The 27,669-nt window shown below is 40.1% G+C and overlaps 1 long non-coding RNA gene across 1 annotated transcript in view; it reads left to right on the forward strand.

Moving 5' to 3' along the window:
- LOC133272023 (uncharacterized) overlaps window positions 1-25,705 on the forward strand; it is an 81,165-nt gene extending 55,460 nt beyond the window's left edge. The window contains exons 3-4 of the long non-coding RNA XR_009744325.1: window positions 14,204-14,294; window positions 25,596-25,705. This is a non-coding gene — a long non-coding RNA (uncharacterized LOC133272023). The remainder of the gene's footprint in view (window positions 1-14,203; window positions 14,295-25,595) is intronic.
- The last annotated feature ends 1,964 nt before the right edge of the window (window positions 25,706-27,669 follow it).

The following is a 27,669-nucleotide window of genomic DNA, read 5'->3' on the forward strand; positions in this document are numbered from 1 at the left end:
AGAAGCTGTGGCTGCCCCATCCCTGGCAGTGTTCAAGGCCAGGTTGGACACAGGGGCTTGGAGCAAGCTGCTCTAGTGAAAGGTGTCCCTGCCCGTGGCAGGGGTTGGAGCTGGATGAGCTTTAAGGTCCCTTCCAACCCAAATTGGTTCGTGATTCTATGACCCAGCAACCGCTAACTGCATTCCAAGCTTAGACAAAGTATTTATGTAGACGTGTATCTCAGATGTTGTAATATCATGTCCCGTTAGCTATAACCCTGGTGTACATGTCTTTGAACTGCTTCACAGGAAGAAAAGCACTCAGATGTGGCCAAGAAAACAGCTACTAGTAAAGGTGTCCTGGCTTCAGCAGCAGCAGCAGTCATTTTTCTCCTTCTTAGTAGCATCGGTTGCATGATGTATAAAGGAGACCCTGCCTTTGAATATCAGCACAGACCAGCACCTACCTATCCCCCCCCCCCCCCCGAGGAAAGATGGGACACCTTAATCCCAGCAAGGGAGAGGAGTGAGGAAACAATGCTTGTACAGGCTGACAGCAGTTGCAGCTGTGCTTTAGAGATCACATTCAGGTGGAAACTAGTGCTGATTTTATGGGCACTTCTCCGTTCTAGCTCCATGTGTGACAGATTAACTTAAACCGTGTGTGACTTTACACCTGCCTGCTTGACTATAGGCTGGAGCAGGATTTAAGAGAAGCTTTAAGCAGCTCAGGTCCCTGTCTGTCAGATATCTGTCTATTAAACGAAGATGTGACTCCAGCCTTTGCCATCTCCCAGCTGAGACATACATCTGCCTGCATCCTAATTTGGGCATAACTGCAGTGAGCCAGGAGGATGTACTGGGTTAATGCCAGTGCTCATGCCTGGATCACACAGAGTCTAGATGGAGGCTGGGATAGTTGCTGTGCCTCTGGCCTGCAGAATCAGGCCCTGTGCACTATTCTTGTGTAACCTCGACATTTTGGTCTGAGAGTTTTGCAGCAATCAAGTATGTTAAAGCAATTGCTTCACTTCCTCCTGTAAGGAGAGGAAGAGGGAAGTTGCAACCCTTTAAATTTCAGCAAAGGGTAAATTCACAAATTCACCTATAAGCCCTTTTTATAGTCCTTTCACAAGATTGTAGGGAAAAAAAAAGATCCCACAGTAATGGTATAAAATGGGAGTACATGCTTGGGGGCAGTCTTGATCAAATGACACTTAGTCACACTGAAATGAGCTTGGATATGTACCTCATGCACTCCAAGGTAACACGTGCCTCATAAGATCATGCATTTTGTTATGGGTGTTAAAATCTCCTTTTCTCTGTTTCAAGGACACCAGCGGGAGGGAATCAAAACCTTGCAGAAATGTGTTTTCCCAGCTTGCTATTATTCCCAGAAGTTACCGTCTTCCTTCTGTTGTGCCTAATTCAAAAAAGCAGGTTGATCCCTTCACAAGCATCGACCTGTTGTGCAACATGAGAAAGAGTCAGCGCAATCACTTATGTCCCACGTTATCTTGGATCAAGCTGCTCTCCAAGGGTAGCCAGCTTGAATGACTCGCTTTGTTGTCCACAGAGGAGAATCACTCTTCATTCCACTGTCTCTCTGCCAAGATGTGGCTTCCAATGAGGTAATTGTTTTGACAGTTTGACAGAAAGCCTCAGAAACATTAAAAAAGCAAACAGTCCTGCATTTCTGACGACTGGGGCCGTTTGCAAAAGGAAGATGAGATGTATCCAAACCTTTTCTTAAAACAAGAAGACACTGCTGAATATTCTGGTTTGATAAAAAGGCAACACGTTACAAACCTGGTGTTTGTAACCGGCTAACTATTTTGGTGACATGGTTTTAACTTGCCATGGCAGGGGGGTTGGAACTGGTTGATCTTCAGGTCCTTTCCAACCCGAACTATTCTATGATTCTATTTAAACTTCAGTGACTACTCCATAGCTGTTGTTTTTAACTGCTGTGTTTCTGGGATGTTTGAATCTTCATTGCTGAACTAATCCTATGTATAAGGGAAATATAATAATTTCAAACCTTGATAATTGTTAGTTCCATATAAGACACAGTGGCAAGGTATAAATTAGTTTTCTTGGAGAGCCTCAGACTTTTTAAGCTGAATCCAAGGTTCTGCCTGTATTGGGTCATTTATGTGGCTGTGAAAGTGAACCCTGAACCAGCTCAGACTTAGCCTGGGTTTACTGCTCACTGCAAATGTGAGCACCAGCCTGGGCTGACATTGTCCCTGGGTACAAGCTAGGGTTTGTGATTGGGTTTATGCGGCAGTTTTTTGCCTATAGGTTAATCACTGAGCGTGTACTGCAGGTTTTTGTATGTCCTCAGTGCTCACTAATATTCTGCAGGATCGGAGGCTTTGGCATCTTGGGGGCTTTACCATTTTCAAGGCAAAGTGTGCTTTTCCGTATGATGTTATCCAAGATAAGAACTGTTAATGCCAGAAAGGGAGAAAGAAGGTATCCTTAACAATTTCTTCACTGATGAAGATTTGGTTATCTATCTGTAGCTTCAGAGGTAGGCATACGGGAATATGAATATGCACATCTAGAATATGCATACATGCTGTTTTCATTTACAGTCTCTGACTACAGTGACCTCTGGAGTTTCCCACCTTACTGTGTGAGGGTCAAGAAATGTGGTGAGACAGCACAGACCACACTTGAGCTCCGATTTTCTCTCCAGTTCTTCTAGCCACTGTTTTTAGGGGCAGAACTGTGCTGACTGATCCTTAGTGCAACTCCATTGCTCTTAAAAATCAATGTGATCAAAAAGGCTGCTACAAAATTCCTGATATAAACTACTGCATCTGCCAGTTCTCACAACACAAGTCGTTTGGTTTAAATCTCAGGTTCTCCACCACTTCAGGTTTTATCATATATCTTCTTAAACCCTGCCCTTATACCTGGTAACACTAATGGTGCAGAGTTCATGTTGATTGTATCACGATCTAATCTGCAGTTTGTTTGAATATGCATCACTGTATTTATTCTCATTATGGGAATCTAAGGCTGGGGAGCGTGGTGGATGTTTTGGGAGCAGAGATTTTGCTGGGTTCCTGGCAGGCTCTTTCATCTCTCCAGGCTTGAAGCCAGCTTGCTTCTTTGAGGCTCTGCCTTTGCTTGTTCCTTGCCCTAGACAAGGTGGGGTCTGGACCACATTACATGTACTGAAAGCCAACTTCTGCTTGCCCCGGGCTTAGGGAGCTGTGTACTGCTGTTAGCTGGGACTTCTGTGGCTGGCAGGTTCATCTGGGTCTCTTGTCTTCAGGTAGAATGAAACCCCAGCCCTACAGCAGCTATGCTTTACAGATGAAACTTTAGGAGCCTTATTTCTTGATTGCAGATATCTAAGGTCATGGTCTACCTGGAACCACCAGCTTCAGAGATCAGGAAATTGTAGGTTTTCATTGGGAGGGGACTGCAGACTCAGGCCACAAAACAAACTCGTGTTCCCCCACCAGTCTTCCAAGGGAAAGCTCTCTGTCAGAGCATGGTGATGTGGAAAGAAGAGGTTTATCCTCTGGACAAAACGAGACCTCCCAGTGTTCATAGCTCGACATACCTCAAAATAATGGGCTGCTGTCTTCTCTGTGTGTCCTCCACATGTAAGGTCTTTCTACCAGGCTTTCTTCCTCCCCACATCCATGATTCTTTCTGCTGAAAACGCATGTTCAGGTCTGACTGTTTAGCTCTATGGAATTTGCAACTTAACCTCCTTTTTGCTTCACATCTCTACCCAAGTTATTCCTATTCCTTATCTCCAAATGGGACTGCTCCCCTTAATGGCAATTCTCATGATAAAAGAGCTCGTACTGGATATTTTTAGAAAGAATGGAGCAAGATATGCTGGAAAAGGCAGGGCAAGGAGCTACTACTTTTTCTATGTCTTCCCAGGAGCGACTGCACTTGTTCCAGGAAAGGGCTGTACATATTTGCCCTGCTGACTTTGCCAAGAGCAAGCATATCTTTCCAAAGAAGGCTGGCAGAGTATGTATAGGCATTAAGAGAGAAACGAGCAGATCCAAGGTGTTTGACTTTCCTCTCTCATGCCACCAATAATTTCACACCCCTCTGTATGGATTTCAATGTGAATGCTTTGGTACAGGCAATAAAAGAGCAAAGCAGGGAATTGATATGAGGGTTCAATCATGATGGACCAGGATGCTGCAGGCTTTGTGACACTTTAAGATGGTGAAAGGTGCTGCCAAGCCAAGTTGTATTTTTTTTTACCTTTCAATATTTCCCTTAGGAAGGCTCTTTTTAAAACCATTGACTTTAAAGCTTTGGTTCATGTAGTAGCAAACAGCAGAGGGTTTGTTAGCAAATGGACTTGTCATGAGGAGTACTGGGCTCTACCTGGTAGCGCCTGTCTCAGCCACATGTTTGGAAGCCAAACAAGGAAGAAAGGATGTTACCCTGGGTGTTAGGTTTGCCACTCACCTAGACATACCTCAGTCACCACTAAGTCTAGAAGACTTAAGCCTATGCTATGTAAAATAGGTCTGGTCCGTGGCCACAGACACTGGAACTAATTTCTATTCTTGCTGTGAGTCTTGCAAGTACAGCAGTAGCTGAAGGACTGTGGAGATTAAATGGAATGAACCGTTCTCAGTGCACAAGCTGAAAGCTCAGGGGTTGGCTGCACAGCTCTGACTGGTGGATGCCCCATGAACAGATGACTTTTGAGTCATGACTCAATTAATAATTGGATGGTGTTGTGTTTCTGGCTGTGCTCAAACATAAAACTACTGTGCTGCTACGACTGCTTGTGGTCATTAAAAGACCCCACAAGCACGTTTTGCAAGAGTGTGGGTGTTAGTCCCTGTGTTCTGGCTGGATTCCCAAGTGCCTTTGCCTGAATTCCCACCGCATTTTCAACTGGATATGTTATTTCTTAGTCTACTCTTTACAAACACAGTGCTGCAGTTAATAAGGGCTGTGTTACCACCCTCTGGATCAGTGTGTACCAGTGCTGGGTGAGGTCATCCCTTTAAGTGCAATTTTTAAAGTGTACTAAGATCCTCCGAGATGTGAGATGCAAGGAGGTCTTTTTGTTTTCATCTACCCTTGGCCATTTCAAAGACTCAAAATGCCATCTACAATAACAGCGCTATATCTTCCCTTCACTTAGCACGTTTAATGTAGCACACTTAATGTTAGAAAACCATAAACCACCAGGCTTAGCACTGCTATCGCCTGGCATGGTTTATTTTATTCTCTTATGATCCAATACAGTGTATGTAAAACAAGAAATATTAAAATAAGCAATCAGATTCATTTTGCTTGCTTTTGAAAAGTATTTAAAGACTTTTCTGGATTTAAAACTGTCGCAGTAACAGTTTCTGACTTCTCTCATAAAGGGTAAAGTGAGGGCTGAAATTGTCAGACGTGCACCAAAAGGATCACTAACAGAGGTTCTTGGGTCAGGCATTGCCATGGTTGGTGCTTATTCACCAAAGCCTGCCACTGAATTGATCTAGGCCAAGGAGTCTAAAAAGTGGCACATTTTAAAAGTGATTATGTGATTTAGGGAGGAGTTTTTCACTAGTTTTACTGTGGGATGTGTCCTCCTAAATGACTTGCGATGTTTTGATAGTCACTAATACCCTAAAACATCTGCAGTTTCTGAGAGGCTACATCCCTGGTAGTACTCTGATGAGGAGCTTTGGAGACCATCTCCCATTTGTTTAGGAAACTAGACCTGCTTTGGGGAAAATCAGCCTCAGTTTCTGTTTTTCATAACTGTGACCCTAACTTTCATCTTCCAGCTTTACTGTGATGCATGCTCTTTTTACTTCATAGTGGCATGGGTCAGGATGAAAAGGGAAATAATCAAAGAGAAGCAGAATCTCAACTTGCATTGCTGAAACTTTATCCTGTTTATTAACTCTGCTCTCTGAGCCACAATATATTGTGCTTGGATCTTGTAACACTCCATTTTAGACAGTAATAGTCAAAGTGAGTGTTTTAACCAGAGGTGGAGGGTTTTAATATAAAATGTGCCTTTCCTTTAAATTGATTGCAAATGTACTTTCCAAATATTTTACTTTGTAAAAAGAAATCTTGGAGGAATTCCAGTGACTGGTACTTTCCAGGCAGCTAAAGGCAGGTAATTCCCCTTTCAAATACAGCTTGAAAGGTTTTGCAAATCCTGGCTGTATCATTGGGAGCAATGGCCACTACGGAAGAGCGAAGTTAGTCCTCACAGCTCTCACTCCTGTGTGAGAGGTGAGGCTCCCATGGCGAACACGAGGCAGAGGATCCTACTTGGAATTGACTGCAGGGAACACACACATGCTAGTGATGCATAGTGTAAATAGCAGTGGTTACAGCTACAAAGCCTCTCCCATAAGACTGGGGCTGCTCCTTGTGCTAGCTAATCCCATGGAAAAGCTGCAGATGGTAATAACAAGTAAATAAATAAATAATACTAACAACAGCAAAATCAAACCCAGAGAACACAAAGTCTTTTATCACATATATGACACAACTCTTCCCACACTGTAATGCTTCTGTAGGTGTCCACTAACCTCAGGGTTTTGGTTGGTATGGACAGAAGACTTCAAGTGATTTGTTAAAGCTATTCAGAAACGCAGGGGAAGGGAGGAACCCATATTTCAACCTTCAGCCCAAAAGACAAATGACCCCTCTTTGTGGTCTAGGCCTTCCACAAGCTGCATTTCTTTCATCCTATAATATTTGAATCAAAGGGTAAAATGGGGGAAAATAATCCACTAAAATAATTTTCTGTAGCACCTGATTTTCACTGAGTCTCTCTAACGGTGTTGAAAGAAACCAATTTCTCCTTCCTGAAATATTCAGCAAAGCCTTCATCAAACAGATGGTTGAATATAGGCACCATTTCCATCTTCATTAAATTAACATCAGGCATTTGAAAAATCAGTCCTTTAATAACGTATAAATATTTTCTTCTTGTGGTAACTGCCTGATTTCCCTCACAAGAACCGGCTTCTAGTTTTTGTAATAAGACCAACTTATGATGGAAGAGCTGCCAGTGCATGTACACTTGCAGATGTGTTCTTTGATAAGACTTAATTAGCCGCCTTAGTAATTTTCTACTTAATGTGTTTTTAACATTCTTCAGAGATTGAAGTGAGATATGTGTGGGTTAAAGAAAACAAGCTATTTATCCATAATCTTGCCTTGATGATCATTTAAGTTGCGTAGACTAAATGCAATATAGAACATCATTTTCCCAAACCTGCCTATTAGTCCTGCAAAAGAAACTGTATTCCTTAATTTTCACTCTACCATCTCTACCAAATATGTATTGAAAAGAAAATTGTTAGTTAGAGTCATAGAATCATAGAATAGTTAGGGTTGGAAAGGACCTTAAGATCATCCAGTTCCAACCCCCTTGCCATGGGCAGGGACACCTCACACTAAACCATGGCACCCAAGGCTCTGTCCAGCCTGGCCTTAAATACCTCTTTAATCTCTCTCTTTAAAGCATGTTTTAAATCTCTCACTTAAATCAGTGATAATTTTTATTTTGCTGGGATGGGCATTCTGAAGCAGATACATCCACAAAAAGTGTTTTCTTATGACTTCAAAGGGTTCATGCACTGAGCCACTGTGTACAGCAAGTCAAGAAAACCAGTTGTTTCTCTGAAAGCAGTTATCAACAGCAGTGTCTCTGCACAGAGCATGGTGATTTCACACATTCGCCCTCTCAGGATATAGCGTGACATGTTGACTTTATACATCTTTTTGCTGCTGGGAGAAATGGGAGAGATGAGGATAAAAGCAAGTGGAACAAAACCAAACCAGTGCTGGGAACCATTAGACCCGTGTGCTGGGTCTGCGTGCCTGGCCCTTGCTGACTTCTCCCCTCAACCAAATCATTATGTTTCATTAACGGTTTCCAGTTCACACTTGCTTGTGGTTTATGCAGAAGAAAATGATGTCTGATTACAAACACAAGATATTAATTCTCACACAGGTTCTGCATTTGCTCTGGGTGTGGGTGGGTAGGTTTAGAAAACAAATCCATTTGTACCAGAGAATGCACTTTTTATGTTCTATTTTAAAGACAGAGCCCAAGCCCATGTTTTCATATTTTTCAAAGACTTCCCTGCCATAGGAAAAGGTTCATCAATAGGAACTGGTTGTCACCTGTAAGAAACACACATCAGTTTTGAGGGTGTCATGAAAACCTTGGAGGCAATGGCTTGTATTCATGGGCTCGCTTTCCTCTGTTCCCTGCCACCCTCTTCGTGTCTGTTTGATGGAGGTGAAAAAGATAATGAGTCTGATGGATTCAGCCTCCTGAGTGAATTGCTCATTGCCCACCTGACAGATGCTTTCATCTGAGATCTGCTTGCCATCTTACTGTCCAACTTAGCAAGCTTCAGCAGCACATAGAACTATTGGCTTTATTAACTGTCTTTATTCAAGTGCATGTTATGATAATGAAATCAGTTATTGAGGAAACTTCAATTGCTTTTACATGGTAAGGCTGCATTAGTAGTACTTATCTCATTAAAGTTCTGAAGAGGGAGGACTGAGGTAGATAGCAAACACCTGCTGCCTTTCATGTTGCCTTGATATACCCCATGCCCTTCACCTATCTCTGTCATTAGGCACAAGAGTCCTGGTGAAAATCATGGATTGCTTTTTAATGTGCTGTCTGGTGAGGTTTGCTCAAGAGATCTATTACAAGGTATGAAGTATCCATATATCTGTATTTCTACACAGGTCCTTAAATGTGCTGTGCTGAGTCACATTAACAGATCATTAAAGATAGCTTTGCATATTCCCTCTTAGGTTTTGGATTTGCCAGGCCTGTGTAGCATGGATATTTGTTTTCTTTGACCAGAAGTCACTCCTCTTTTGCCATGATTCTATTTTCTGCCCATTTTTTCAGTGCATCCCATCTCCCTGTAAACTTCATATGCAGGACACAAGGGGAATCACTGATTTCTCTTTTTCTTTGTCTGTAATAGATACAGACACTGAAATTCCCTGAAGCAGACTCAGAGACAGCAGGAAAGTTTTAGAGAGGCACTTCTGTGTCTGGAGCCCCAGGATGGTATTCATGGTCTGCTCTTCAAATCAGACACTAATCTTCTAGTGTCCCCCCCTGAACTGGAAAAAGCATCTGAAGAAAAGAGTTAAAATGTTCAATGAGAGCAGTGGTAGGTGGAAATAGGTAATGGTTGCTTATATATGCATAGTAATATCTTTTATAGTATTTTTACCAAGAGAATTTTCCTTTCTTAGAATGATAAATGAGAATAATCTCAGGTTAACAGCTTCAGGGTCTGTTCTACTACAGATATTTCTACAAAGCCTCTGTTAGCTACCTCACCAGGAGCAGTGTATGCATATAACGATAATAAAGCCCTAAAACCTGCCATAATTTGCTTTTTCCCCTCATTATGCACACACATGCACCATCAGAACTACTGGAAATTGTGCATATTACTGAAACAAGGGAACTTTCTGTGTGTGATTATAAATGGAGGGAGGGAATCATGTTAAAGGGAAAATATACGTATTTAAATAGGAAGGAACTGCCCAATCTCTTCTGATGTAATCTAAAGCATTAATAATACACTTATTAAAATGGTAAACTGGGGTCTGCATAAATTAAAATACTTTAAATTGATTTTTTTTTTAAGGCTCTCTTGGAAGATGTTTTATTTATAGAGGTGAACCTGGCTATAGAAAATAAAGCTTGTTTCTCAATATGTTTTATATTGTTTCAGATATCCAAAAGAACTACATTTTTTGGGGGGTCATTTCAGCTTCTAGGTAGTAATACAAAGTTATAGAAATATTCTGTAGCAAGTCTCATCTGTTGGTCAAACTGGAACTCAAAGGATTAGTAGACCAATTATGTAGGTTTTCAATAGCTGTTGAAGTAAAAATAGGATATTCCAAAACAAAAAATCATAACTGGAGACAAAGCTAACAAGTAATGTTGTTTATCAGAGTAGTGAAATTCCACCTATTGTAATGTTTTAAGTGATTAATTTCACAAGAGTTGGAAAAATCTTTAAACACAACCTCATGATGTATTTCATGCACAAAGAAATGTTATGTTGATTTATAGGAGGTGTAAAAATAGACAAAGAAATAATAGGTCATATATTTGCCCTTGTAAGTGTGTAAAATTAACTTTTCAGTGCAAACTTATGGCATGTTACTCTTGGAAAACAGGGTGATATTAATGCAGGTACGAAAAAGTCTTTCACATTGAAGCACCATCTGTTATCACCAAATATACTTTATTTCCCTTTAAGCCTTTTGCTGTGGTCGGGTTCTTGTCATGCATATTACAAAACTTGTCATAATCAACTGGGAGATGCTCTGCAAATTTAGCTAAAAGAACAGTCTGCTAGTAACAAAGATGATAGGAAACAATAGTCCTGCCAGGTTGTAGCTGTGTATGTACATAGATGGTCCTTGTCTCTTGTGAATGAGTCTCCTAATTAAAGCAACCAAACACAAAAACTTGGCTCTCTAGGCAGTGGAACCAGTGCTGTCCAACAGGTCTGTGTAAGGTCTGTGTGTCCCAGCTCAGCAGCAAAATGGAGCTTGAGAGATAAACTACTCCTTCTTGCTTCTATACGCATGCACATCTATGTATTTCATTTCTTACCAGCACTAGTGATCTCACTTTTGAGTTATATACCTTTACGCTTTAGTCTGGCCCACTCCACAGTGGAGACATCAATGCAATTTGATCCCCCCTGCATTGTGTAGACAGTATAATTCTGAATATTATAAGGAAATCATATGGGGTGAAAATGAGAACTCCAAACTATGAGTATTTATGTTGCTCTTAATGCCAACAAAGCATCAGTCTGAGGTTGGCTGCAGAGGTTGTCAGTTGCTGTTCTTGGTTATCAACTAACATTTCATTTAACTGAGGAATAGGTCTTTTGGGCCATTTCCAGGTCTCCCCAGGATCCCTATAGGCATTGTTGCTGGAGGGTAGAAAGGAGGGCCTGCCCTGTTTCTAAAAGCCCATCCTATTACACCTTTCATGGATGGGTGAAAGCAGCATAGTATATTATAATGAACTTGTAAGGTGAGAAACATTTTAAAGAATTCAAACACAGAACCACATGGTGAATTACACAGCACAGTAGGCCCCTTTCTGTGTTATATACAGCTGCCAGAGCTGTTCTTGAAATCCCAAATAACCCATGGAGATAGGGCATAAGAGACAGCCCTGGGTTATGCAAGACCGTTATTCTATACCTGTTTCTGATCTCTGGTAAAGTAGGGGAAATGGAGCCAAGCTGATGTTCGAGAACTAAGATACTTTAGGGAAACACAGGAGGCAAGAAGAAAATATGAGAAGGACTAGAGGTGGTTGTGGGACTACTGTGGCTTTCACTAGGAGCTCTGTAGGGTTCTAGATGCCCCAGAGGCAGCAGGATGGCAGGTAACATAGAACTGCTTCTGGTACACAGAGTCCTAACCCATCCACATTTTGAGTCACCATAACTGGGAGTCAGTATAGACTTCATGTGGAACTTATATCCGAATTAGAATCATAGAATCATAGAATGGTTAGGGTTGGAAAGGACCTTAAGATCAGTTCCAACCCCCCTGCCATGGGCAGGGACACCTCACACTAAACCATATCACCCAAGGCTTTGTCTAACCTGGTCTTGAACACTGCCAGGGATGGAGCATTCACAACCTCCCTGGGCAACCCATTCCAGTGCCTCACCACCCTCACAGGAAAGAATTTCCTCCTTATATCCAATCTAAACTTCCCCTGTTTAAGTTTGAACCCGTTACCCCTTGACCTATCACTACAGTCCCTAATGAAGAGTCCCTCCCCAGCATCCCTATAGGTCCCCTTCAGATACTGGAAGGCTGCTCTGAGGTCTCCACGCAGCCTTCTCTTCTCCAGGCTGAACAGCCCCAACTTCCTCAGCCTATCTTCATAGGGGAGTTGCTCCCATGTGAGACATAACAATATTTGAAACAAAAAAATTGATAGTGCCTACAAGGAAAATACAAGTAGCTTGCTTGGACCCAATACATGTTCAGGTTCATTAGGTTTCTTTGACTTAGTACACTTCGTGCCAGTGAATTTGTTCATGTTGCTTGTCACAGAGAGAAGCCCTTACTCAGCTGTTGCAGCCCCTACTACACCACTGTGTAATGAAGCATATTCCTCATTTGTCTCTGGCAAGCTTTTTCAACAACAAAACTGAATATTTGGCTTTGTTATTGCTGGCAAGAAAGTAGACTGTTGTCCTCTCATTGGTAATATTGGTTGGGTTTCTCACTGCAGACCTGATACCTTGCATAGACAGCTTTCTCAACAAAGAAGATGGGAAATGTAGAATCTCATCCACAGATTAGGATAATCTGATTAGGATAAATTGCAGTGTATTCCTTATTTTTTATTCCTTTGATTTTAGTGTGGGGGGGGTGGGGTTATTGTATGAGAACTATTTTGATGAGCTAGCTTCTCTTTGTCTTGAACGCCATTATTTGTATTGTGCTGTATTTTCACTTCTGGAATAATAGAGAAGACCCAGGCAGGGGCTGTAATGTGTTCCTGAGATACTTCCCACGACTAATGTTTTCTGGTGGGTAACAAAAGAATGACCAGTGCCTTTTCCCCCTTGTGTCCTTTCACAGTGAGGAGCTGCGGTTCAGCAGAACAGACTGAACCAGATGCTTGAATCTTTTCCTGTTGAGCATCAGACATGTTTAAATCTTACTGGAACTAAAACTAAGCTCTTTGCTGTAATAAAGCTTATAAATATAATCTTAATAACCCAAAGAGTACATTTTAATTAGAAGCAGAAGAAATTCAGCAGAAAAATTAGGGATTGAGTAAAGTCATAGGAACAGTAGCAGTATTGCATGCACACCACTCTTTCATAGGCTCTCCAGAGCAATAGATAAAACACAAAGAGCTGTCATGTAAAGGAACTTGTAACTGAATCAGACCACACATGTAATACCTGAGACAAAGGCTTTATTTTTAGGAGAAATGGGCCAATTCATTGGTATTTGGGAAACCATCAACGTACGAGTTCAAGGAAGATGTCTGAGGAGCAATTTAAAGATGAGAAAGGCACAGAGTGACTGATAGAGGGACCTTTTACAAGGGTCTTTAGTGACAGGACAAGGAGAATGGCCTTAAACTGACAGAGGGGAGTTTGAGATTAGATATTAGGAAGAAAATCTTTATTTATGAGGGTGGTGCCACTTCCCTTTGGTGGCTTCTGGTCGTTGTGACCAAAGCCTCCCCTCAAGTGCACACATACAGGTCCTGCTGCTTCCAAATGCATCTGGAGGAAGAATTAGTCCCATACCCACAGTGAGTTTGGTTTCAGAGTAACTCAAACACATTTTGCTTGCATGTGTCCCTTATTACCTCCATCATATTGGCACACGTCCTTTATTTTCTCCTTCCTTCCTTCAACCTCGGGCTGAATAATGCAAGATGAATCACTGATAAAATGGTATTGTAGGAAAGAATATGAGAAGCAAACTCACTTTCACTGAATAAAGAGAACAGATCCTGCCTCTTGACAGGACCAGTATGGAACTGGTTTCTTTCTAACAGGTAATCTAATCAGTAGTGTCACAAAACGGTTAGTAACACATCAGAAAATGTCTTCTGGAAAGGAAGCACGTTGCTTAGTGGTGTTGCACCCAGGTATTATGGGCAGAACATAATTTTTAAGTACATTTCAGTAATCTGGAAGTTACTGTTTAATGAGTTGTTGATAGAGCTTTCATACACAAACTCATCCATTAAACTTACACTGCAAAGAAAGTAAGGACAGCTGGTGAAGTTTATCTGTACTGTCTGGGGCTTGAGGAAGGGTTATTTTTTGTAGAATCATAGAATGCTTTGGGTTAGAAAGAACCTTAAAATAATGAAGTTCCAACATCCTGCCATGGGCAGGGACACCTCACACTAGAGCAGGTCACCCAAGGCTCCATCCAACCTGGCCTTTGAATGCTATTTAGTACAAATAGAGACAAAACAGGCGCAAATTTGAGGGGATGGTTATGTGTTCGAAATGCCAGCAATACAAGATGTTTATTTAACGCTGAGTGTATGGTATGAGAAATACACAAACACACACATATTTCTAGAAATTATAACACAATTGCCTTTGTTTTTAAAGGAATTATTTTCTTATTCATGGTTTGTTTTAATTTACTTGCTTGTAAATTATTTTGGCAGGTTCTGGTGAAATGTAGTAAGGGAAACTATGCATTTCCATGCATGTAAACCAGGAAAATGATGTGACTGTGGACAAACAATGTCTTCCATTGTAAGTTATTTGTTTTTCTCACTGTTGCTAAGCCTTTTGTAACTAAACAGGCATTGTGATCTGAGAGCAATTTGGTGCCAGTGGTGCATTTTAATGATAGAAGCAAATCTTAATAGCTTGCCTCTACCACAGAACAGCTTTGAGGTTGTCAAAGAGCTGAAGTTTTCCTGCACCTGAATATCCTTGAATAGACAACTTTTTGTGGAGAACTTCAGGAAAAGAAAGAGAATCAGTGGTAGAAGGGGCTGATCAAACACACGGCATGTCTCTGATCTTTGGTCTTACTGGAATTGTGGTTGCCAACATAAATTACAGCTTCCTGGAGGCTGCTCTGAGTTATACCGGGATGATGGGAGTGTGTTTATAGCATCACGTTGGTTTGGCTCTTCCTTCCCACTATGCTTTTCTCAGCTGCCAGACCTTAATTACAGAGAACAATTAGTTCTGCTACTACTGCAATGAAACATATTCACATGAATTGACAAATGGGTGATACTGTTTAAAATCAAGTTTTAATATTTTCTATGGATTTAAAAAGATTTTTATTATCTGGGCAAAGGCAAATAGCTGAATTACAAGAATACAGTGCTTTTGTACGTGCTCAGGAACTTGCCTGCTCAAATAGTTGGGTAAATATAGACAAAATGGAATGCCTTGTCTACAGACACAGAGTAATGTGTCTGTATTTATAATGCATGTATTTCCTGAATGAGATACACAGATAGATGAGTACATTTGTGCAGACGTGTATCTTCCTTGCTCTCATCCACACCCCCCTTTTTCTATAAATATTGTTCTTAAAGGAAATAGACTTTGAAAGGGGCAAGAGGCTCTAGTAAAGGATTTAAATATGTAGAACCCTTTTTCTTCCTCTTTGAAAGGAGCAGTCAGTCATAGCTCTCATTTAAAGTCAACCTATGAAATGTCTCTGAGGAGAATTTCAGACTCTCTTTCCAAACACCATGGAGCCAAGTATGGTTATTATCTGAATTTAATTCAAATCATATGAACCTTCCTGGTTTTTGCCATACTAAAGGCTTTTTTCTCCTTTTCAATCTGGCAATGCATTCATCAAGCTATGGGCAGACCCCACTGACATAGAGGAGTAGCTTTGTGACCTTTATGGCTTGCAGAGTATTACAGGTTCAACACATATTTATGATTTTTTTAAAGATACACTAAACAGCCCCATATCTATACAGTAACAGAACCTCTCCATACAATTAGCTTTGTGTGAGTTATAAATGAAAAAGAAAGAAAGCAGAAGTTTGAAGAAATATCCCTAAACTACTGTATCTAGATAAATGTTCCAGCCCTTCCAGGAGAGCTCACACAGACCCTCTCTTCCTCTGTCTCCTGTTCAGTCCAAGAGGTGGTTTGCTTGGATGAGCACAGGTTGTTCATCACAGCTCTGAGTCCTCATTCTGGCTTGGATACTCTCCGAGGGCAATTCTTCTCAGTTCTCCAGTATTTTACAAGAGGATAAGAATAATAATTACCCACCTACTTCACTGCAGCCCTGTCAGGCTGAATCAACGTCTTCTCAGTGCCTGGGACATGTAAAATGCTATATAAAAATGTGAAATAATATTACTTCCCAACCATATGGCCAGAATTTGCTCTCTTTGGAGGAATGAGGATGGGGGATAATTGCAGCCTGAACTTTTCAAATGAGCCACTCAGGAAGGGCACAGTCAGCATAGCAGCAGCCACATCCAGGGTCTCCAAAGACCTCTGTGTTTACGGACACTCCATGGTTAGAGGTCCTGGAAATTTTACAGACCTGTTCACTCCACCTCGACAAGTATGTAGAATATTTTCACTTTAATACCTCTTGCATGGGAAGTATGTTGAACATGCTTTCTCAGCACACTGCGTATCCACAACCTATGCTATGGATTTTCCTGTTTCTCCCTTCCACACAACCATGGCTGTGTCTGCTGGGCTTTCCGGCTTTGGCATTGTAGCTGGGTGCTCTTCCAGCACTTTCTTCTGCCCACTGCCCATTTCAGTGCTCCTGTGAGCCTTGTTCCTTCCGATTGTTGTCACATGTATTGCTCTGGATTCATACCCTTTCATTAATTCCCAGTTTAGCATGTTTATACTGCTGTTCCGTGAAGCCAGGACTATCCAGTTTCTAGGAAACAACTATTATTTATCCTTTGGATACTGCTTATATTGCTGTATTTCAGAACAATTTTCATCCGTGTTATATTTCACTGAGCGGATGCTTTAATAAAAATGATTTTAAAATTATTATTGCATCATAGCAACCCCCACAGCAACACAACAATATATGTGGTTGGCTTGTATGTACCAGGCGGTTGCAAAACATGCACAAATTGAGATGTATTGGCAGTAATGATAACTAAATGCAGAAAAAAAAACCCTCATGTGAGACCAAAGCAGAAGTCTTGGAACTGAATTTGAGCAACAGACTTCAGAGAAGCTCACAGCAGAGGAGGCTGCTCAATCCTCCCCCTGTTACAAGCCCTGTGCTAGTCTGAGCTCTCTGCAGCTTTCTGGCTTCAGGTTTGTAAAGGTAGGTTGGAAGTTTCGGCACCCAAATGCCATTCAAATGAATACAGTTTCTGTGCCCTTTGGCCTCGTGGCTCTATCTTGATGTTACTTATGGTAACGTAATAATCTTCTGTTTGGAGGTATTCCTTCTCAGGTCACACAGCAATGACTTGCACACCTATCTATAGTCTAGTGTGGTATCTTTCTAATAAAAGAACAGTGACACAGTGAAAACAGTCATGATCCGTGTTTGATAAATAATAAACATTAACCTTCTTTCAATAAATGGCCTAAATACTAGGAAGCATGACGTGCCCAAGCAGGATTTTAAAAAACAATCATTTTTTTCACATTAGTCCCATAATAAAATCACCTGGGACCGAGCAGTACATGAATGATCAAAATGTTTCCCATTAAATTTCCCTAACATATATTTAGCACAAACTAAAATTTGGCTTTATAGGCATTTTATAAACTTCTCGGTGGAAAGCCTGAAAGCTGACCTTTGATAATGGCTGAATTCCTGTTTAAAAAGGGGCTGAAGGCTCATAACATAGGTAATTATCTAAGAGCTGGCAGTACTACTTTTCATCTTTCCTATAAGTGTAGTTGGAAAGAAAGGTATGTTTAACACTATTTTGTACAATGAGCCTTCTTATTTCATTAAAGCCAAGGGATATGAAGAGTGGATTACACGGGCCAAGGTGAGATTGCCTGCTCCAGGGATACAAGAGGCCAAGTGTTTTATAAAAGAAGGCAGTTCTGTATCCTTCCATTCCTTCTTGGAGAAGATCACTACTGTAGGATCTATGAGTCAATACTCAGCTCTGGTCTAAGGCTGCTCAGGTGGTCAGAGCCTTGTCATGGGCCAGTGGGAGCACTGGTGGGTGCCCCAGTCCATTAAGCCTCTAACACCAGAGCTAAATAAATATTGCTGTAGCCCTGCACAATTCCCCCCTGCTTAATATAGTCTATTGAAGAAGGAAAACCATGAGATGGTCTTTCAACAAAGAGCCAACCAAATTTTGTTCATAGAATGATCATTAAGATCATCTTAATCATCTAGTATTTTAACATAATGGAAATGGACTTCAACACACGTTAAGGACAATTGTACCAAAACCCTGAGAAGATGTTACAGGTTATCTCTTGGAAACAGCTTTTGGGATAAGATCCAGCAGATACGATGAAACATATTGCAATCTGCCCATTAATTCAGGTTCTACATTGTTTGATGATGGTAAATACTTATAACACCACTTTGTTTAAAGCAAGTTTCAGTTCAGGCAAAATCTGAATTTGGTTTTGGTTTTGTTTCTTAGGCCCCCACAATTTAGTAAACCGTTGTGAAACAGAATTTTGGCAACACAGTTCGACCACGCAATGAACAGTGATCTTGCACTCTGGAGACATGCCCAATACTTCACTAGTGCAAGCACTGTGTGCACACATGGTATCATATCAGTGCAACCATTGTGTACTTTCAGTGCGCAGTTGAGAGAGAATTTTTCATAAGTTACTTTTCTTTGCCCATTTCCTTCATGTATATAAACCTCCCATGGCAATTCTTACACATGTGGAAATGGTAATGTAAGTTCTTTTACTGTTCCTGCTGCTGTAGTATCTGAGCGTTTCACTGTCTTTGACATGTGACCATGGGAAATCACCTAGAAATCTTTATCTCATTTGGGCAGCAACAAGGAGAATTAAAATGTGCACATAGCCTTCCAGCTAGTTCTGAATTAAGTCCTGTGCATTGCAGGTTTAGGAAGAGTAAGAAAGACATCCCCTAATGCCACCCAAGCAGGCAGTTGCCAAAGCAGAACTGAAAAGGGGGTAACCAAGAGCAGGGTCTCCCCATGATTTTCATGTTCATGGTCATGACAGAGGAGCAGACTCTGGATGGGTTGTGCCAGCCCAGAGTTCTTGCCCCTGAACAGCAATGGAGTAGGAGAGAGGAAGAGGTGGAGGACTTCGCTGTACGTCTCCTCACCTGCTTATCATCTTCTGTAGGGATACTCTGGCTTGGGGAGGGACTAGGGTTATCTTAAGAGCAAGAGAATGTAAAAGTTTAGAATAATTATACACTAATCATGTTCAGGAGAGATTAATGGAAAGTAATGAAAATGGTATGAAACCTATTATTATATTTAGGTTTTTGTATTTCTTTTCAAATATACCTTTCTAATGGGTATTTTTTTTTAACAGGGAACATTTGAATTCAGTTATTACTGTAATAGAGTTTGCCAGAGTTCTCATGGCAATTAGTGTTTCCTCCTTGATTTTTGAATGCCAATCCCACCATTCTCAGGGAAGAAACCATGCTAAAAGTCCATTGTTAAAAATCAACAGGCTGATTCAGACTGGTTATATTTAGGTTATATTTAATTAAAGCCAGTTAAGTCAATGCACCTTATGTAGCAGAACAAAAAAAAAAGAAAAAACAGGAAAAAGTTATTTGCACATTGGCTCTTTTTTTTTTCCCTAACTTCCAGCTTTGGAAATAATATATTAAAGCAATCATTGTACTTCTTGGGTTTATTTTAGCACAGCCTGTACTGAATATAAATAATTGAAAAGGAAAAGAAGTAAATGGGTCAAAGCCGATCTCACCTACACCAATAAAAGAAGTTCGATATTCAGTAAAATTCTGGTAGCATTGAGATCAGTATAAAACCTCTTCATTTTTCCAGGCTTTATTCTGAACTTTAATTGCTCAGTTTAATGCAAAATATTCAGTGCAGAGTGATCATAACGGTGTCACAATAATCTGTACCGAAAGAATAGATATTCACTTCAAATTTATATGCATCTATAAAACATAGAGTGTATGCATATATGGGTAAGATATTATATAGAAGTTGCAAAATATGTAGTTCATGAGAAACCAGGGAACAAAGGAAGTGCTACCTAGTGAGGAGTCTTGAGATTTAAATAGCTCGTGCTGAAAATATAACAAAGGCTGCGTTGTGTGATTATGTGCTAGGAGCAATAAGGATATGAGTGGGAAAGCACCCCCCTTTTTATATATATATATGTATGTATATGTAAAATTCGGAAATACATGCTTTAAAATCTCTATGTGTGTATAAAAAGAATATTTTATTTTTATTCTAGCACTAAAAATAACTTTTGTCTCTTCTTTATGAGGAGAAACAGTATGAGAGAATGAACTGAATTGCTGTGTTATGTGCCACTAGTAACATTTTTGTTCATTCATCAGAACAGAAAACTTATTACCATAAGTAGTACTGATTATATGTGTTAAAAATTAACACTGGTATTTCATATCATTTTGAACTTGAAGTATGAATGGGGTTTGGATCAGAATGTATTCTATCAATCTGAACTATTTTATGAAAAGCATGGAAAATTATACACTTTATTTGCCTTGGGGTTGTATTTCAATATAATCAATTGAGATTATGGTGTTAGTTCCAGGCCTGAGCAAAATCCCAAGAACATCTGACTGTAGAAAGTCCCATCTTGTTCCATCTTGTGTTGGATCCTGTAATTGCAGAACACTGCGGCAGCTCTTCCACTATTTCGGATGTGCCTCCTGGTTCGCTGTGAAGGAGAACTAAACTTCCACCCATTTCCCACTTAAATCTCTCCCATATCCAACTTAATGCGTTGTGTGAGATCAGCTTTGGACAGTAAAGAGAGAACTTTCAGTCTGATCCGCAGTTAACTGATTGATAGATGTGATTCATTATTGACCTTATGTATAATTAATACATATTTTTCACAAGCTGGAAAAATTGGAATTTAATCCATCTTGCATCCTAATTAGGTGCATTAAAATTAGCTGGGAGTAGGGTGTTCCCAATCTGTATTCAGGACATGCATTTTGAGGCTTGGATCTGAAATCCAGTTTGAGCTGTCTACAGGTCTACTGCAACCTTCCAGAAGAGCTTATGCTTTTCTTTTCCTGCAAAACTAGCCATGTGGCCCTGAGCCAAGGTTTCCTTGCTAAGGGCTGAATGAGCCTTTCAGACACTCTTGGCGGACCTCACAGTAATACACACGTGTATCAAGAGGAAAAAATAATCCTGAGGACATGGGGCAGATGAATGGAGCTGTGGGCCAGTTCTAGTCCCCAGTTTCACAACTTCCTTGATCATTTCCTAAGCAATTATGTGGGTGTAAGATCTGACCACTGGTTTTCCTCCCTTCTCTTTGACCACGGCTATTTTCTCTGTTGTCTTACTATTCCTTGCTGAACTTATTTGTACTCCTACCCTTCCTCTGGCTTTTTTTGTATGAGTCTGCCTGCCGAGAGTCCCTTGTAGTAATCTCAGACTCCCTGTGACCTAAGTCCTTAAAATCTTATTCCATCCTTTCCTGTTATTCAGAGCTCACTTCCTTATAACATACCAAGTGCTTCTTCCAAATGGAACCTTTTTAGGTAGTCCCACAATTCACGCCGAGCAACATCTCCTAAAAGAAAAGTGGATACGTAAAAATAGGTCCTTATTATGGTGCCCTTTATCTGTCTTTCAGTCCTGCTGGATGTCTGTGTAGCAGAACCATTATGCTAAACAAATATATGCTCCACGTATTCAAGGTCACATTGGTTAGCTCTTTTCCAGTTACATAGCCTGTTGCTGGATAAGGCTTGCATCTGCAACAAAAGCAAAGCATTTTGATTCGTAAATACATAAATAATTTAATGTGGTCATGGAAAGAAAAGGATTTAACCAAGTATGGCTTTAATAACGCTAACTAAATGTCCATGAGAACAATCTGGAGCTGTAAAGAATTCTGACTTTTGTGTTTGGGAATACATTTTTGATTAAGGCTTACTGTTAGCAATATACCTGTAGAGGAGGTTTGCTGATGATAGCTCAGGACCTGAATCCTGGACCTGGAAAACGTCTCCAAAACTTGAAGCTTTGGAGAAAAGAGGTAAATTTGAAAGATTTCCCACCGTTTGTCTCAATCCCAAACACCACCATTTATTTTCCCAATACGTAATTATATTTTGTGTATCAGATCTTATAATGCTATAGTTTTAAATATCATCAGTGGTGTAATAGGACTTCTGATTCCCATGTCTTTCCTCCAGGGCTCCTGAACATGCATAGGTGGCTGCTTATGTGACACACCGAGCCAGCCACTAGTTTAAAAGCTGGTATTTTACTTCCATTTGTCAACTTAAATTATTTTAAGACTAGAAAGTTTCCTTACGACAACATGCAATTGAAAATCTTTAAGAAACATCTGAAATGTCTACCCAGTGAATTTAACCAAAAGCTCCCTTGCTTGCTCCTAGGTTTTTTATGGCTATGAATTAAATTTATTATACAGTAATGAACCATGCAGGATCTAAACTGACCCAGGATTTACTTTAATGGATCGTTAACTTGTCAAGTTCCCCCCTTTTCTTTCTCCCTCCTGATATTTTCTTGTCTTGCCAGAATTCTCATTATCCCAACTATTAATCCATTTATTAACTTTGGACAAGGATGTATTGCATTAATGAAGACTTAAAAATTAATGATCGTACAAATTAAAAGTCTGCTGTAAAAGAATAGAATACAAATAGGCTCTTTAAGATATGAGTTGCATTTACACTCCAAATGAATGGCACATGAAGAGTGTGATAGTGATTCAAAAGTCAGTTCATACTACGCAAGGTTTTTTCCCAACTTCAGCAGCAGATGTACAGAACTCAGTGTGGTAGACAACTATTACAAGGTTGTCTTTCCATAATGTTACTTTAAAAGTAGTATTGTAGATCAACCCCAAAAATAACTTCCATAAAAATGTCAGCTGTGTTTTTCACTCTTGTATGTTTCAAAAGAAGACATTCAAATTGTATTTATGTCGGAATAAAACACTGGAGCCAGTGTAGCTACCGACAACCTCCCATGTTGTCCCTAGTTTTCCTAGAAAGTGTGATCAAATATTTAGGACATAGTTTTCCTAGAAAGTATGACCAAATGTTTCGCACCTACTACTGCTGAAAGTTTGGAAAATATATGTAATAGGAATCACAGTGCACTGCCTGCTCAGATACTAGCCCACATTACATGTGTAAAACAGGGAAATCACTACACTGGACTAGGAGTGAAATAACTCATGGCTTAATCAATGCATATATTTATAATCTGTAAAGAATTTATTTTCACTTTCAGTAAACACATCCCAGAAGACACTACTGGGAAAATAGCTGAATCAACATGCACACACTCATTACTTTCTTATGGCTGTGCTATTCATCGTGCCTCCTGTGAGACAGCAATGTGCCAGAACAGGTATCTGAGAGTCAATAGTTCTGTGTTAGCCACATTTAGGAGAATCAGGGAGGCTTTTTTTCTCTCTCTTCTCTGATTTGATCCATTCCTAAATCTGTTACTGTTAAGGATTTGGGGGTTTGCGCGTATGTTTGTGTTCACATCAGTTTACATCACAAATTATTATCGCTCTTGCTCCCACTGTATCAGCTTTGTGTAAGCTATAAATACCTAATAAGAGTAACTGATGTATTTTGCTACTTTACATTCATGACAGATGTCATAATGTCTGTGTTATACTACAAATGAATATGAAGTGACTTGCGTTTTGTGCTTGTCTGATGTCACTTGGAAAGAGCAGTGCAACTGGGATGGCTTCAGGTTTCATGGAGCTTGAGTATAGAGCACAGTAGAAATGTCAGTGAACCAGCATCTACATGTTGGCGTGCACTTTCTAGTCTAAGAAATTGTTTTGTAATCTAATTTACTAATTTGATTGATTCTGGAATTTATTAGTTAATTCAGTTTGCTGAGGATTTGATCTCTTCTTGAGTAGAAGGATTTTCTGGCTGCTAAGATGAGTAAGCCTTCACCATTGTGACATGTCCTGACTTCATGCTAGAGGGAAATTTGGGTACAGGCCATTTCTTTTTTCACAGTATGTTGGGTTTCATGAGAAGGAAGGCCCAGTATGTGTCTTATAAGTGAGCCATAATATAATCTGGCCAAGTCCCCTGTTTGAGCTACTGGAGAACAAGTCTTTATGCAGAGAACATGACAGTCCACCCTGGACATTCAGCATAGACAAGTCTATATTGTGCAATGTACTTATAACAAGTTATAAAGTGTGGACTGTGCATGAAACACTCTTAGACCAACCACAGCAAGAGGAAGTTACACCGAAGTTGCATAGTTTATCTCCCTTTGAGCAGAATGTCTTTAATCTAGCAGATGTTCCCCACCTTTCTGATCAGTAATTAATAGCTGGAAGGTGTGTCTTGATCCAGGCTATTCTCGTGCATCTTCTGAATCCCTCATATCAACACCATGGTTTCTTTTCTTTTACCTTATGTGGGCACTAATTCAATCAATCACACCAGGTTTTATATTTCTAAGAGGCCGTATCAATCTTAACACTGGAACTTGCTGGATCCAGGAGCTTCTCTTGATATTGCTTTAATGAAAATGTCTAATAAATTCCACCCATACGCTCCACTCTATTCTCACAATATCTATAGCTTTCAGTTAGTCTTCTAATGAACATGAAACTACCTCAGCAAGTCCATGACCTGAAAATGACTTGCAGTCATCTCGTAACCATTTGTGCTGAACCACATCACAAGTTATTCTCCCTTTCCAACAACTTGAACATCAGTGGGAATAAGCATCTTTCCCAAAATCCCTTGAATACAGGCTGGAGGCAAGCAGTCTCAAAAGGGTCCAAGGTTTCAATGCTTTCATCTTGAGGCTACACAGAACTACTTAAGAACTACATCTCGGTCTCGCTCATTTTATTCATTTTAGCAATTGAATGTAAGTTCTTGGCATGATTTCAAAGCATGTTCTTTAAGTTAATAAAATTATAATATTAAAGGGAAAATAGTAGTCTATTCTCAGTGTTACAGCTCCATTGTGCAGACTGGTGGACTTTCTGCCAGGTCATCTTTGTTACATTTAATCGTAGATCTCAAAACCTCATGCATACTGTAGAAAATTAAGAGCAATAAGACTAGTAAATTGTAGTTTGAGGGTATTTATTACTTTTTGCTCTCTTTGGAGAGATTTACTCTCTATTGGAATAAGCAGGAGAAACAAATAAGATGAATGCTGCAACGTGTTCACCAGAGTTAGGAGTCAGGGATTTGGGATTCATAGGTGGCAGTCTGGAAAACAGCTATTTTTCTTATCAAATGCCCTAGAAAACTTTACTATATTTCTGAATGAGGTATTGGCACCATGGACATTGTGGATAACGGCATTATCAACTCATGCTTGACAGCAGTTCCCAAATGCCTGCATTGTTAATGAAGGTGATGTTATGACGCTCAAGCCCCTGGTTGTTAACATAGGACATAGCAATAGCTAAATGCTTCTCTAGATGTCTGAATCAGATGAGAAAGTACACTGCTTTTCTTTAATCGTTGATCCTTACTACTACTTCCCTGATGAATTGAAACACCCATTTACAGAGCCTGCCTTAGAGAACCTAAAAGAGAAAGTGATGTATCTTGCTGCTTCTTTCTGTTTGACCCTTGTAGAAAGGGTTCCACGGTATGAGGAAACAGCTAAAGACCTTTTAGACCCACCTCAAAACCCCCAAAGAAATATAGACTTATTAGACTACTGCGTTGTATTCTGTCCTTGATGTGTTTTCAGAGATTAGCTCATCATTTCTTAATTCTTCTCATTCTCCTCAGGTTCAGAAGTTCTTGATGCTTATGTTAACATAACTAAGGAGGCTAATTTTGCTTTTTGTCTAGTAACAACCTTGGATCTACCAAGCTTTTAAGAGCCTTTAATTTGCATAACTTTTCTTCAACAGCAGACAAAGAGAAAAGAATAAAGCCTCAATTTTAGGGTCAGCCTTTCCAAGATTAAAAGGAAAAGAAAGCAGCTGATGAAAATGTCGAACTGTTTCTGCAGAAAGGGTAAATATTGCAATACTTTAAGTTAAAACTTAATTTCCTTTCTTCTTTCTCCATATCATCCCCTGTAGTACTGCCAGAGTCGGATTTTTTCTTGGAGTGTTTGGGTTGTTGTACCAGAATTGGTTTTATTTATTTACTGGATAAAATAACCCCAAAGGTCACTTGTCATCATGAACACAATTTACAGTAATCTGATGGCTTCTTCCTTAGACGTTTGTCTCTCTTTATTACTTTATTGGTGATTAAATAACTTTAGGAATAGAAGTAGTTCAAATACTAGACTGAAGTTGCAAATTCTATGCTTTGGGGGTACATCAATCCTGTGACAATTAACTTTTAGGTGCTAAATAATAAGAAAAAGAAGATGCTAAATATTTTAGCTGATGTAGCACTGAGGATTTCACAGGTTCTAGAACAATAGAACAGCTATGTCTCACATCAATGAAGTCATGTTCCTTGTATATAAGCACAGATGCTTGAAAATCATTTAGTTTCTGCAATTTACGTAAGTTAAATAAGATTTGCCTTTAATAGATGGAACACCTGTTATTATTGCCCAAGATACAGATTCATATTCCTTTCATTTGATTTCTCTTTCAATAGTTATTTAATCTGCGTAAATGAATTTATAATCCATTATGCCTTACTTGTATTACATTCTTCTTTATTTATCGATTGATCCATGTGGATAGGAAGTAGGTAAAGTACTGTTGTGAAAGCCTGCTTTTCCTGAGGTTCTCCTGGTCCCGGCTAAGGTTGGAGGTACACCGATTTGTGTTCCTAGGAGGACAGTGGTTAGGAAAGACACCATGAAAGCAAAACACTCTAAAATAATCTGTGGAAGGATTTGCCTCCTCCCAGAGAGGTTCCATTAAGGAATATTTGTACAGTAGTTTGTATGCATAAAGCAAGAAGAAGATTGCTTTGTCCTTTAACTTCAAAGGGAGTTTTTCTACCCTCATCTTCTCTCTGTAACAATGAAGTGTCTAAACTGCAAATTATTCAGAAGCTGGAAAGTGACTCTCCAGCCACTGCAAGAAATTCCAGTAGCAATATTTAAGTTATAATCCCATCCATTGTGCTGATTTCTCAACTAAGGTACAAAGGAATGTGGATTGGTCATGAGTCCAACAGTTACAAGTAGAAAAATGCTTGAAATATTAGCATTTTACTAGCATAAATTAACATAAATTATTATCATAATTTTCACAGCAATGCAGAAAAACACGCTGCTCCTGGCCACCACATGATGGAAATACGCTTTGTGCTACAGAAATCTCTAAAGTTGCATGGAACTGAGGTCTTAGACCTTCCCAGTAAGTGTGGCTATGAGATTCTCCATGTCCCACAGCTGTAATGTAAACTTACAGGAGGTGGGGTATTTCATATATCGTAGGGCTTAGTAGCAGACATGAGCATATGCTCACATGGCGCATTGTGAGCAGACGTGCCCTCACTTTACCCAGTCTGAGCTGACCGAGTGCCACATAGCTGTGGTCAGGGTGGCACTGGGCCCATGCTGACACCATGGGGAGAGGCAAAGCTTGGCATCATTACAGCTTTGGGCAGTTTACTGCACGGGCACAACAAGCTGGTGGTTGTAAGGTCTCAAAGAGGTAAGATGCAATATCTCAACATACCTGTAATTGCTGGTGTTTGTCCCCAGCGTAGTCTGCACAAGTTTGTTGTAGAAGGAACAAGGGGACTCTCCTACTGCATGAGCTGATTCATAGAGCATGGGGATGTCCCTCCCCACCCAGGTTAATCTACTCCTGGTCCTGCCAGAGCCTTATGCAAGGATTGAGTTGATGTAGATGCTTTGTGCATAGAAAGCATATCCACAGCATACCCCTCTGTGCAGTTGGAGTCGGGCATGCTCCATTGAGCCGACCCTCCCAGAGCATCAAAGTGTTCAAGCTCAGAAGTAAGGATGGAACTTCAGGGCTGCCAATTGTTTTTAGAGCACCT

This window comes from Pezoporus flaviventris, unplaced genomic scaffold (genome assembly GCF_033815535.1).
Source record: "Pezoporus flaviventris isolate CSIRO_AGI_PZ_B2104156 unplaced genomic scaffold, CSIRO_AGI_Pfla_v1 ptg000029l, whole genome shotgun sequence".
NCBI classification, from domain to species: domain Eukaryota; kingdom Metazoa; phylum Chordata; class Aves; order Psittaciformes; family Psittacidae; genus Pezoporus; species Pezoporus flaviventris.